We start from the raw sequence: 13,683 nt of genomic DNA on the forward strand, positions 1-13,683 counted from the left end.
CAGAGACAATTTAAATCATGCAAAGTCTTTGTCCATGATGTGGATTAATATTTCCCGATGTTCGGGGGCTGAGGGGATTTTGCGAACCCCTACATTCCCCCCTTGGATACTTCCAACTTGCTTGCAGTATCCTCTTGAAGAAGTGAGCAAAATTTTCTGACCCCTCACAAACACCATCCCATGTATTTACCTATAGCTACCTATCACTGATTCCCCGACCCGTCTATTCCCCTTAAATCTGAGAAAAACCATGGTACGGTAGGCATCTACAGATACATCAATTACAAAATGTTACAATAAGGGGTCTCATTCCCCTGCACCACTTGTTACATTATAACATATTAAAAAATGTTGCAATCTTGGTTATACAATGTAATCAGAATGATTCCAAGCATGGAGTGGTTCCTGCGCCTCTGACATAAATGTCCATTAAACATTTGAAACAAAATGCTGAAATAAACCCTGACCATCATGTGCCAATGATGGGTCACGAAATTCGAGTGGGTATTGCTGCTCCCACCTGGGCAGTAAATGTTCCTTCCACCCCCTCTTTAGTGGTCTTAAACTTTTAAAACATACAGAATGGATTTTTACAGAACAGTCTGATCCGCCCGCCCCGAGCCGTTCCCTTGTCCCTTTGTGGAGGCGGGGTTGCCCTCATGTTTCACAGGCAGAGACCGGGGAGTATGGGATCATGACTCCCAGTCCCCCTGCTCCCGTCTTCCCTTGACTGGCTGCAGAAAATGATGGGTGCCTGTGTGGCGGCTCTCACTGGCCCCACACTCAAACTTGGATCCCAGATCTGGCCACCCACTCATCCTCCCCAGCCATACTTACAACCTAACTTTGCCCGTGGGCCCCGGGTGAGTTCCTCCCTTCCCTGAATGCACCCACACGACTCTTGGGTCTCCCACTCCCCTTTACAATCTTTCCCGGGCCATCACCACCCACTCCCTGGGAACGCGTCCCTATCTGACAAGGCACCTGCACTTCCCCACCATGACTCCACAATAGGGAGGTCTCCTGCAAGTGAAATTCGGTCAGGATAGTGCTGGGTTGGGCCATGCCCCACCCAGCTGGGGCCATCTCTTCCGTGCAGGATGAGTAGGCAGGTTCCTCCGGACTCTGTCCGGTTTCTCCCGAAGGTCGCTGCGGGGTCTCCTCCTGGATTTGTCCAGTGGCGAGGTGATCCCCAACATTCTGTATCCATATCTTCATTCGATACCCAGCTCGGGCTGGGCGAACAGGGCTGCTCCTTTGTCCACTCTCCTGCAAAAAAATTAAAATGACATGCAGCCAGGCCTCTCACTGATCGGCTACCTTAGGTGGAGACATGGTCGGGTCCCTCAACCTCAGACCAAAATACAAGCATTTGGCACACTTATAAATTTAAACTTTAAACTTAAACTCAAAACTACTAATTATATCAAAACTTAAAATTCAAACACCTTAAAAGCAAGCTATGAACATTGGTTACTTAACACAAAGCTATAATACAAATGCCGCCCATCTCCGGACGGCCAGGCTAATCTCTGGTGTCACTGTCGCAGATTACTGCTGCCTGCTGCGAAGCTGGACTGCCTCCTGCTTCTTGTCCCTGGCAGCTTATGGCTGCTGATTGGGGACCTCTGCCCGTTGGCTTCTCCCTGGTTAGGGAGACCACCCTACTCCACTGTAAAGTGGGTGACCATGCTTTCTTCGGCTGGGGCACCCGAAGAGACCTTCTGAGGGGCTTCTCTGTAGGGGAAACTTTGGCTGATGGACCCTGAGCTTGGGTCACAGCCCTAGCTGGCTGGGAACCTTCTCCCCCTGATGCAAACAGCCCGCACTGTATAATATACCTGGCAGCCTGCCGGTACTCCGGGTTTGTCTCCTTTTCCCTACCCACTCCTGTACTGGGGGCAGGTATTCCCTCACCACCCACTGCTGATGGCTGAAAATCTTCCTCCCCACATCCAAAACCTGGTACCAGCTCCTCCCATTTGTCCCCTGCAAGATGAATTGCTATCCCTTCCTCCCCAGAGTCCCACACCATAGGAGGAACCACTCTAGAAGTGGGCTGGGAAGTTTGTCCCTTTAAGCAGGCGACTGTGCCTGCGCGAACCTCCTCCCCGGAGTCCCCCGGCAGAGGCTGTGAAACCTCTGTCTTCAAACAGGCGACTGTGCCTGCGCAGGAAAACTGAAGAGGAGCCGCTGCGGTCACGGGCTGGGGAACTGTGCCTGTGTGAATCTCCTCCCCAGAGTCCCCCGGCAGAGGCTGTGAAACCTCTGTCTTCAAACAGGCGACTGCGCCTGCACAGGAAAACTGAAAAGGAGCCACTGGGGTCATAGGCTGGGGAACTGCGCCTGCGCAAACCCAGTGTTGGGAAACCTCTCCCCTCAGGCGCGCGACTGCGCCTGCGTGAACCTCCTGTTCAAAAGACTGGGGAATCCCTGTCTCCAGACCAGCGACTACGCATGTGCGGGCAGTCTCTTCTGTGAATGAATCACAGCAGCCTGCGGATTTCTACTCTCAGGCTGCTGTTTCTCTGTTTCTGAACAAGATAACTGGTTCAAATTTAAACTTTGGCCAAAACTTAGGTCCCACTGGGGGGGGGGGGGGTGGGGAAGTGTCCCAATTGGTGGGCCGGGCAACTTTTCCCTTGGAACAAGCCAGAGTGCCTGTCTTTACAGCCTGTGAACTTGAACTTGTATGGTCAGATTTATCCAATTTACATTGGTTGGTGTGGAACCACTTTGTGCACCGGGGTAGTTTTACTGCATAGACCATGGGGCTGGCCCTATCAACTATACTATAGGGTCCCATGTAGAGTGGCTCTAAACTTCCCACCCGGGCATAGTTTCTTACCATCACTAGGTCTCCTATCTCCCACTGGCGGCTCTTGCTAGGCTCGAGCAGCAGCCGATTATTCTGATGCTGCTTCCCCATGCTGTCTGCTGCCTGCCCATCAATTCATTTGAGGTGTTCTAGGAGGGTTCGGGTGAATTTATCCCGGTTTATTTCCTGCAGTTGTCCTTCAGTGAGGACTGAGGCAAGGACATGAGTGGGGGCCCTCATAACTCTGCCGGTCATGAGCTCATGTGGTGAATGCCCTGTACTCTTGGACTGGCTGGCCCAGATCCCCATGAGGATCAGGGGTTGGGTCTCTGCCCATTTTTGGGGTGACCCCACTGTCTCTTTCCTCAGCCATTCCTTAATGGTCTGGTTCATGCACTCCACAATCCCTGAGGACTGGGGATTGTAAGCGACATGCCATTTCCCCTGAATACCAAGCAGCCTGAGGGTGTTCTGCATGACCTGGCCTGTGAAGTGGCTTCCCTGGTCGGACTCCATGAACTGGAGCAGTCCCCACCGTGAGAACACCTCCTTCACCAAGATCTTTGCAGTCCCCATTGCTGTGGCCGTCCTGCAGGGGAAGGCTTCCACCCACTTGGAAAGCACATCCACCAGGATGAGGCAGTATTTGTAGCCTTCCTGGGTGGTGGGCAAGGGCCCTATATAGTCGATCTGGATCGACTGCCATGGTCCCTCCACCCTCCTAATGTGTCCCATGGGCACCTTCCTTTTTTGGGGATCGGGATTATTTGCTACACAAACAAGACAGCTAGCACAGAACTCGCGGATATCATCCCGGAGTCCTGGCCACCATCCCACCTGTTCCACCCATTGCCAGGTGGTATCAGGCCCGGGGTGTCCCAATCCCAGCCCCTCATGGGTCAGCTGAAGGAACTCCCTCTGGTGTTGCTGGGGTACTACCCACTGTTCCCCCCTGAACAGCACGCCTTCCCTTATGGAGAGGGGGGCTGCGTCGTAAGGGCCTTCTAACTTCCTGCCCTCCACCACTGCACTCATGACAACTTTCAGGACTGGGTCCTGGGCTTGGACTGTCTTGAGGTCTGGGGCTAACACTGCCCCTGAGCTCCCTTGGGTCCCATCCCTACCTCTAACTGCCGCCATGGGCCCAGACTCATACGGGTCCCAGAAAGTGTCGGTGTGTGCGCCCTCCTTGGCCAGCATGTTGGCTTGCTGGTTGCCCTGGCTGCGGGGTTTTGTGGAGGAATGGGCTTTCACCTTGTGGATGAAGACCATGCCTTCCTCCCCCACAGCTGCCAGGATTTTCTCCAGCAGGGGCTTTACTGTTAAGGGCTTCCCGTCAGCGGAGGTATTCCCACGACGGGACCAGATGGCCAGGTACTCCGTACACGAGTTGCAAGTGAACATACTGTCAGAGCAAATCATATACGGGGTAGGGAAGATGTCGGGGTGTGTAACCACGTACATCACCGCAGACAGTTCAGCCTGCTGGGCACTCATGGTGTTAGGGAGCTTGATTGCCAAGGCAATGTCCGCCGTTGGGTCAAAGATCCCGCAACCCGTGAGTCGTACCCCAGCGGATACCATGCTGGAACCATCTACATAGATCTCACGGCCTGAGGGACATATCCCGGCCCGTAAACCTATGTTCACCTCCCATACCCCTTCTATGGAACACCGATGGGCTGTTCCAGGATATATCACATTGGCCGCAAGCTTTGGCTCGCAAAGGCCCTTTACCTTCAGATCCATCTGTGAGAAGGGTCCAGCGCGCAATGCGGATGCTGCTGACTGTCCCATCTTTAATCCTCCCATCCAAAAGCATCTGAGTGCGTGTGTGGTGCGTGAGGAGGGTGATGGGAGAGGTGCTTGTGAAAATTAAAGATCTTTCCACAGCCCAATATGTGGCCAAAAGGTACCATTCAGAGTTGGAGTAGCTCCTCTCCACATCCGTGAGGACTCTGGAGGAATAGACCACGGGTCTCAGCCTACCGTGCCACTCCTGGAGCAGCACAGCACTGAGACTATCCCCACTGGCCGCTACCTCCAAGAAGAACTCCTTTTTCCCATCTATCGCTCCTAGGGCTGGTGCGGTCTGCAGGTCTCCCTTTAACTTAACAAATGCTGCCTGGCATCCCTCATCGCAGGACCACTCCACCCCCTTGTGTAGGAGATGGAGCAGAGGGGCCGCTGCGGCTGCATAGTCATAAGAACATAAGAACATAAGAAATAGGAGCAGGAGTAGGCCAATCGGCCCCTCGAGACTGCTCCGCCATTCAATAAGATCATGGCTGATCTGATCCTAACCGCCAATCTACTATCACAGAACCAGCTCCTGAATCTAACAGAACCAGACACACGAAATAAGAGCAGGACCTCTATAAAATCCCTGCAGTACCCCGTCAATCCCAGGAACGACCTCACCCCTCTTACTGAATTGGGAATCGGTAACTCCTGGACCGCTTCCCTCCTTGCCTTATCTATTGCCCTCTCTCCTGTGCGGACAGTCAGACCCAGGAATTTAACTTCTTGCTGACCGATCTGCGCCTTCTTGGGGTTTGTTATCTTCATTAATAACTAGTCGTTTTCATTATGAACAGCTAGCTTGAGCTAGTCACTTTATTCTGTCATGTGGACTTGGTACAGTATCCATCTTGACTACTGCCTTCTGGGTAGCCTAGTGCATTGTGGGTAGCTCACTCTTATATACATACAGCAACATACAGCTCCACCTAGTGTACCATTCTGGAATGACATGTTACTGATCATTACATCCCCCTTTCTTTGAGGTTAAACAAAATCAATATCAATCAACTTTTAAGAAAAACGATAAAGATGATATCAGTAACACTTTTGTTAGTGCTCTATGAACATAAACATTTCCACAACAGTCAACACATTTTCAAAGCTTTACTTTATATTCAAAGATTAAGTCTATCAGGCTTTTTTACTTCACGTGTGGATCTTCTCAGCACAGGTAAGTCTGATGTGTTTTCATGAGAGCCTGTATGTGTGTTTGTTTTAGATTGTTCTGGTGGTTATTGACAAGATTCAGTTGCGGCATTGTCATCGATTTGCTCTTGGATAGTTTCTTGTGTTTTCAGGAGGGAACGGCGGTTCCTCCTGAGAATCTGTCCTTCCTCAGTTCTAACAGTGTATGACCTTGGTCCTACTTCCTCAAGAACTGTAGCTTTCCTGTTCCATGCATCTGGATCCTCAATCCTGACAACATCATCCCTTGTCAGTGGTTTCAGAGTTTTGGATGACTTGTCATAGCATGATTTCTGTTTCAGCTTTAACAGTTGAAGTCTCTGTCTCAGTTCCTTACTCTGCTTTTCTTTTGCACAGCAGGGTAGCGTGGTGCGCAACTTGTGACCCATTAGGAGTTCAGCAGGTGAAGAACCAGAGTCTAAAGGTGAGGCTCAGTAGCTCAGCAGGGCGAGATAAGGATCAGACTTGCTTTCTGTTGCTTTCTTCAGTAGCTGTTTGAGAACTTGAATGCCGTTTACTGCCTTACCATTCGACTGAGCATACAAAGGACTGGATGTGATGTGCTGAAAGTCATACTGTGCTGCAAACTGTTGCCACTCCTTACAGTTGAAGCACGGACCATTGTCGCTAACGGCAATCCTGGGAATTCCATGTCTGGCGAAGATGGATTTAACATGCATTATGACACTGCTTTCTGATGTGCTTGAGATCAGCGCCATCGCAGGATAGTTAGAATAGTAGTCAATCACTATTAGATATTCTTTACCATTCAAATGAAAAAGGTCCATACCAACCTTTTGCCATGGTGCTGTTGGTAAGTCAGCTACTATCATTGGTTCCTTTGCTTGTTTGTTTTGGTGTTTCTGACATGTCTCACATTTGCCTATCATGTTCTCAATGTCCTTATTCATGCCAGGCCCATAAACAGTGTCTCTTGCTCTCCTTTTGCATTTTTCAATTCTGAGGTGTCCCTCATGAATCCTTTTGAGCATGTCTTGACGTAGAGCCTGTGGAATGATTATTCTGTTCTGTTTTAGTAATAGTCCACTTGCGACATTCAACTCTGACCTGATGTGATAGTACTTTGGACAGGAACGCTTTGGCCAACCATTGTGAATGTTCTCTATTACTGTTTGTAACATTGTATCTTTTACTGTTTCTTTTGCTATTTGCTTTGATTTTGTGTCTGACACGGGCATCGCAGCAGTGACCATACTCACATGAACATCCACATCTTCCTCAGTAGAGCTCACATGACTCATTGTTGATGCTTGGGATAGTGCATCTGCTAACACTATGGCCTAGAAATTGGGTTGGGGCACCAAAATGGTGCAAAAGTCGCCTGAGCGCAGGATTTAGCGCAGCGATTGGAGTAATACCGATCGCCAGAAATTCAGTTTCAGTGCCCCTCGAGGGACACGGGGCGAGGCTCGAGGCGCTCCGCATCCCTCTTAGGGCGCTGAAACTGATTATCGCAGCGCAACGTGCTGCAGCGCCACACGCTGCGGCACGGCACGCTGCGGTACTGCAGGCCTTCCTCCCACTGTTAAGGGGGAGGTGCCTGCAACAGCGCGATCCCCGCTCGCGAGTGCCGGCACATGAGCCCGGCACCAAGGAGAAGTGCCGGGCTCTCAGGAAACAGCCGGCAATGCCGCGGCGGGGGTTAGGAGGCCGGGGACGGAGGTGCTGGCCGAAAAAGCGGCCGCCCCGCACCTCCATCTTAACTTGCGCCGCTGCCGGCACAGTAAAGCCCCATGAACCGGGCTACCAAATATCACGAACAGGGCACGAATGGGGCACTGCGCACACCGATGACGTCATCGGTGGCGGCGCAGCGCAACAGGCTAACGCCACCATTAGCGCCCCTCCTGAATATCGCGGGGGGCGCAGCCAGTGGTGCTACAGCCACTGCCTGCCTCTTTAGGCGCTAACAGCTGGCGCTACTCACCCAATTTCTCCCCCTATGTGTTTGCCTCGTGTGTAGATCAGTTCAAAGTCATATCTTCGCAGCTTCATCATGAGTCGTTGAATTCTTGGAGACATCTCATTCAGATTTTTTTTTATGATGGCAACCAGTGGGCAGTGGTCTGTCTCAACTGTGAAGGTGGGAAGTCCATATATGTAGCCATGGAACTTTTCTAGTCCAACTACCAAGCCTAGACATACCTTTTCAATCTGGGCATATCGACACTCAGAGTCAGTCATAGACCTGGAGGCATAACCAACAGGCTTCCAATCTTCACCCTCTGCTTGTAGCAAGACCGCACCTAGGCCATCTTTTGATGCATCCATTGACACTTTGATTCTCTTTGTTGGGTCAAAGAAGGTGAGTACAGGTGTGGTTGTCACATCCACTCTTGTTCATGTCTTTCTGTCCATGCAAACTCATTTGTTTTATGTAGCAGGTCTCGCAGACAGGCTGTCTTGGCTGACAAGTTGGGAATGAACTTTCCAATGAAGTTTATCATTCCCATGGTGCGTAGCACTCCTTTTTTGCCTGTGGGTCGGGGCATGTTGAGTATGGCGTTTACTTTTTCCATATCTGGCTCTATTCCTTTACCAGATAGATTATCTCCTAGGAAAGTGACTTCCTGGATGCCAAACTTCCTCCCCCACAGCTGCCAGGATTTTCTCCAGCAGGGGCTTTACTGTTAAGGGCTTCCCATCGGCGGAGGTATACCCACGACGGGACCAGATGGCCAGGTACTCCATACACGAGTTGCAAGTGAACATACTGTCAGACTTCCTGGATGCCAAACTGACACTTGGCTTTGTTGAGCTTCAGTCCATTCCGGCATATGCTCTGTAGCACTTTAATCAGTCTCTCATTGTGTTCTTTCAGTGTGGAGCCACAGATGATGATGTCATCAACATAGACCCGAACTCCTTCCAGACCTTCAATTATGTGTTCCATCGCTCTATGAAAGATTTCAGATGCAGATATTATCTCAAAAGTCATTCTGAGGAAACAATACCTGCCAAATGGTGTGTTGAAGGTACAGCATTTGGTGCTCTCTTCATCCAGTTTTAGTTGCCAAAATCCTTGTGAGGCATTGAGCTTTGTGAAGTATCTGGCACCTGACATTTCACTGGTGATTTCTTCTCGCTTGGGAATCTGGTAGTGTTCACGTTTTATGTTTGCATTTAAGTCCTTTGGATCCATGCATATTCTTAGATCATTGTTCTTTTTCTTTATACATACCATGGAGCTAACCCAGTCTGTTGGCTGTTTGACTTTCCTGATGACTCCTTGTGTGGTCATTCTGTCCAGTTCTTTCTTGAGCCGGTCACGCAGGGGTGCTGGAACTCTCCATGGGGCATGTACCACTGGCTGAGCATCCTCCTTTAGCTGGATCTTGTAAGTGAATGGTAGAACTCGAAATCCTTTGAACACATCCTGGAAATTACTCACTACAGAATCCACTGATTCATCTGGTCTGCTTATGGCACAGTTTACACGGTAGACTCTCTTGACCAGTTCTAAGTCCTCACAAGCTTTGTCACCTAGTAGTGAATCAAGTCCTTCAGCCACAACAGAAAACATGTGATGATGCACTTTGTCTTTGAATGTCACTTTAAGTCTGCATACGCCTAGGCTATCTATTTTCTGTCCATTATAGTCCTTCAGTAGTACTGACTTTTTCTGTATTTTGGGTTTTCTTTCATATTTTTAATGTCACTCATACTGATTAAGTTTGCTTTTGCCCCAGTATCTAGTTTCAATGTAACTAATGCTCCATTTATCTGCAGTGGCATCATCCATTTGTCCTCTTTTACTGCATTAACTTTATGTTCAGCATTGTCCATTCCTGAGTGCTGCACATTTTCTGTATCCTTTTTGATATTGTCACATGACACCATTCCTACAGGAAATGTCTCACTTAAATCAGTGTGCTTGATCACATTAACTCTTTGCCCTTTCTTAGTTTTTACTTTTGAAAAGCATTGTTTGGCAAAGTGATTATTTCCATGACATTTTGTGCACATTTTCCCAAACGCTGGGCATTTTCGTGACTGGTGTTTGTAACCACAGCGTTTACAATTAAAAATTCCTTCCTCCGATTGCTTTGCATTTCTGTTCTGCCCACGTTTCTTCCCCTTGTAGGACACAGCACCGACAGCAGCACTATCACTTACTACATTCGCATTATTATTAATTTCACTGAAAGTCTTCACGTGCTTTTGAGCTAGCTCACTGGCTTGGCATATTTTCACAACATTCTCCAATATTAGTTCGGTTTCTCTCAACAAACTTTCCCTGACCTTTTTATCATGAATACCAAGCACAATCTGGTCACGAATCATGGACAATTTCAGATCAGAGAAATTACATGTCTGTGCTTTCAGTTTCAGATCGGTCACAAAGCTATCAAAAGTCTCATTTTGCTGCTGTGTCCGTGAACAGAACACGTACCTCTCATAGGTTTCGTTCTTTTTGGGAGAACAATGTTTATCAAATTTCTTTAGCACATCGTCCAACTTTTTTCTGTTCTCATCTTGATTAAATACAAATGTATTTCTATAGAGTACCTCTATCGCCTGCGGGCCTGCAACCGTGAGCAGTAACGCTATTTTCCTTGCGTCTGGCATCATACCGAACCTGATGGCAGCAATGTAGAGTTCGAATCGTTGTTTGAAAGTCCGCCAATTGCAGTCGACATTCCCGGTGAGTTTAAAACCCTCTGGTGGCTTCAAATGCGCCATGTCGCGTTTCACAATATTCAGCAGATTTTTCCAATCCTGGTACCAATCCTGGTACCATGTTATGTTCATTAATAACTAGTCATTTTCATTATGAACAGCTAGCTTGAGCTAGTCACTTTATTCTGTCATGTGGACTTGGTACAGTATCCATCTTGACTACTGCCTTCTGGGTAGCCTAGTGCATCATGGGTAGCCCACTCTTATATACATACAGCAACTTACAGCTCCACCTAGTGTACCATTCTAGAATGACATGTTACTGATCATTACAGGGTTGACATTAAACCCCTTTCTCTGCAGCAGATCCAGCAGCTCAGCCAGCAGTGGGCCATGCTCCCCGACCGAGTCGGTAAATAAGAGCAGGTCATCCACATACTGCAGTAACTGAGTGGGCTGACTGAACTCTTTTAAACTATCCTTCATGCATTGGTGGAAGATGCTGGGGCTGTTGTGGAAAACCTGTGGCAGACAGGTCCAGGTCTCCTGCTGTCCCTTAAAGGTGAAGGCAAACTTATATTGGTCCTCCCATTTTAAAGGGATGGACCAGAACCCATTCGAAATGTCCAGCACCGTAAATGTGTTCGCGGATGCTGGAATGCTGCTAATAACATTGGCCACTGCTTCTACTGTGGGGGCACATGCAGGGATATTGCAGTTAAGCACCCGATAGTCCACCGTGGCTCTCCATGAATTGTTCGGTTTCCTAACCGGCCAAAGTGGAGAATTAACATGAGTGGCTATGGGCCTCAACACTCCCTGTTTAACTAAGGAGGTGATGGCTGCCTCCATGTCGGTTTCTGCCTCCTTGGGGAAATTGTACTGCTTCTGTGGTCGGACCATGGGGTCCCCATCTATTTTAACCTCAAACCCTGTGATCCTCCCGCAGTCATGTTTATGGGTGGCAAACGCTGTGAGGTTTGCCTGCACGACTGCCTGCAGTGCCTCCGGGACCCCATTTACCATGAGCCCGAGGTCGTAACCTTCTTTGGGCTTCACAGTACAAAGGTCCCCTTACTCTCCTTGGCTGGGATGACCACTACACCTTCATCCCTGTCTGTGCTAGCCCCCCAAAGGCAATGGTTGCGGAGATCCATGAGGATCCTGTGGCCCACCAGGAAGTCGGCTCCTGGGATCCCCTTCCCTTCCTCCTTATTCCACTTTGCCAGGATGCACGTCCACTTAGTTTGGAGCGTGCCCAGATGGACTGAGAGGGGTCTGGAGTATACCCCCGCCTGCTCCTGACTGGTGAATCCCGATAGTATGTATGGAACCCCGTCAGACAGAGGTGAGGTGTTGGGATTATCCGTATGGATCATGGTGCATGATGCCCCCGTATCCAATAGATACGTCCCTGTACCCTTCTCTACCTCCATCTATATGGGCGGTCTCTTCCATTCATCATTCCGGAGATTACACAGACGGAGAGGCTTCGCGGGCTCCAGTCATTGTGGGGAGGCAGAGGTGGGCGAGGGGTCTGCAGCACCACTGATGGCTGCTACCTTTCCCTGATTGGCCCTGAGGAAAGATTTTATCGACTCCATGATGGACTCGACTGTACCGGGAGGAGTTTCTGTCTCTGCCTTCTGAGTTGGGGCTGCGGGGGTCCTTGCTTTATCATCTCTCCCAGACTTTTTACAATCCCTGCGCCAGTGACCCTCCCCCCCGCACCTGTAACAAGTGACCTTGTTCTGGGAGGGGCGGCTCCCCTCCTGGCGCCACTCTATCTTGTAGTGAGCCCCAGGTTTAACCTCGTGGACCTTACCCTTTTGCTGGGGGGTCCCACTATTCCTATTGTTCCTATATGCTACCGTGAGCTGCCGGATTACAGTCTCTTCAGTTGCTAGGGGGTCTCGGTGGTCAAACCAAGTATCAGCCTTTGCTTTTATCTGGGGCAGGCAATTGGACACCAGGCAACGAAGCCATTGGGTCCACTGCTGCTGGTTCAGTTGTGCCCTATTTTGTCCCCCTGTACATGCGCTGTTGTAGACTGGCCACAGCCTGTCTGCAAATGCCTGTGGGGTCTCCCCTTCCTTCTGCAGTGTTTTCCCTATGCGATCGAACGGATTGCCGTCGTTCGCACCCATGGCTTCCAGTACTTCCTCCTTTAGGTCCTCAAAACCCTTCTGCCCTCTCATAGCCTCATCTGAAAGGGTCTGATAGAGCTTACTGTCTACAGAGAAAAGCAACATTTTGGCTTTCTCTTTGTCATCACAGCCTTTAACACAGGCTGCCTGTTCTATCTCTTGGAAGTGCATTGATGGGTCTCCCTTTTCGGAGAGCAGGGGAATATGTTTCACCAGGCCTCTGAGCTGTTGGGCATCATAGGGTACCAGATAGGTATGCTGAACAGCCCCTGGGTCATTATCATTCACGGGCGGTCCGTACCTCCGTTGTCGGAGGGTGTACACTGGTCCTGGTCCCTGCCTGCCTAGCGGGACCTGCTAGCATTCTCCTACCACCCCATTGTCCATCCCTTCTTGCTGCCAGAGCTCCAAAAAACTTGGAGCTGTGGGCTGCGGTCTTGGGATCTCTAATTCCCTGGCCAGCTCTGTTCTGGGTGCTGCTGGTTTGGGCAGCTGGTACTGTCCGACGGACTTCCCTTCGGACTTACGAGAAATACCATCCCTTTAGTCCTTAATAACTCCATACCCAAGCTCTCTATCTTTCTGTTACATGGGGTATGATCTGCTCCACTAAACCCTTGGTCGCAGGCCAGCTTATAAGCTGCCTTTACCTCCCTAACCATTTCCTCCTGCTCTGTTACTTCTAAGGTGAGGTGGGCATTCTCTTCCCGCAGTCTCATCTCATTACTCTTAGCTTTTGTAATTTGGCACTTTAGGAACTCTATCTTGTGCCTCGCGTGGCTTTTGCCCTCGCTAGCTTCTTGGGTGAGGTGTGCGTTTTCCTCCTGCAGCCTCGTCTCACTGTCCCTAGCCTCTGTGACTTCCTGCACAAGGCACTCTATCTCTGCCTGGCATTTTGTGCCCTCTAGTGTGAGGCGTGCATTTTCTTCCCGCACCCTCATCCCACTATCTCTGGCCTCATTCACCTCTCTTATGAGGCGTTCTACCTCCGCCTGGCATTTTCAAAACTGTGACTCCCGATTCTTGGCCTTTTTAACTTCCTCCCGCATCCTCATCTCACCCTTCTTAACCCAGCCACCTATAACATAA

Source organism: Somniosus microcephalus, chromosome 1, assembly GCF_052327205.1.
Source record: "Somniosus microcephalus isolate GS21.2 chromosome 1, FLI_Smic_1.0, whole genome shotgun sequence".
NCBI classification, from domain to species: Eukaryota; Metazoa; Chordata; class Chondrichthyes; order Squaliformes; family Somniosidae; genus Somniosus; species Somniosus microcephalus.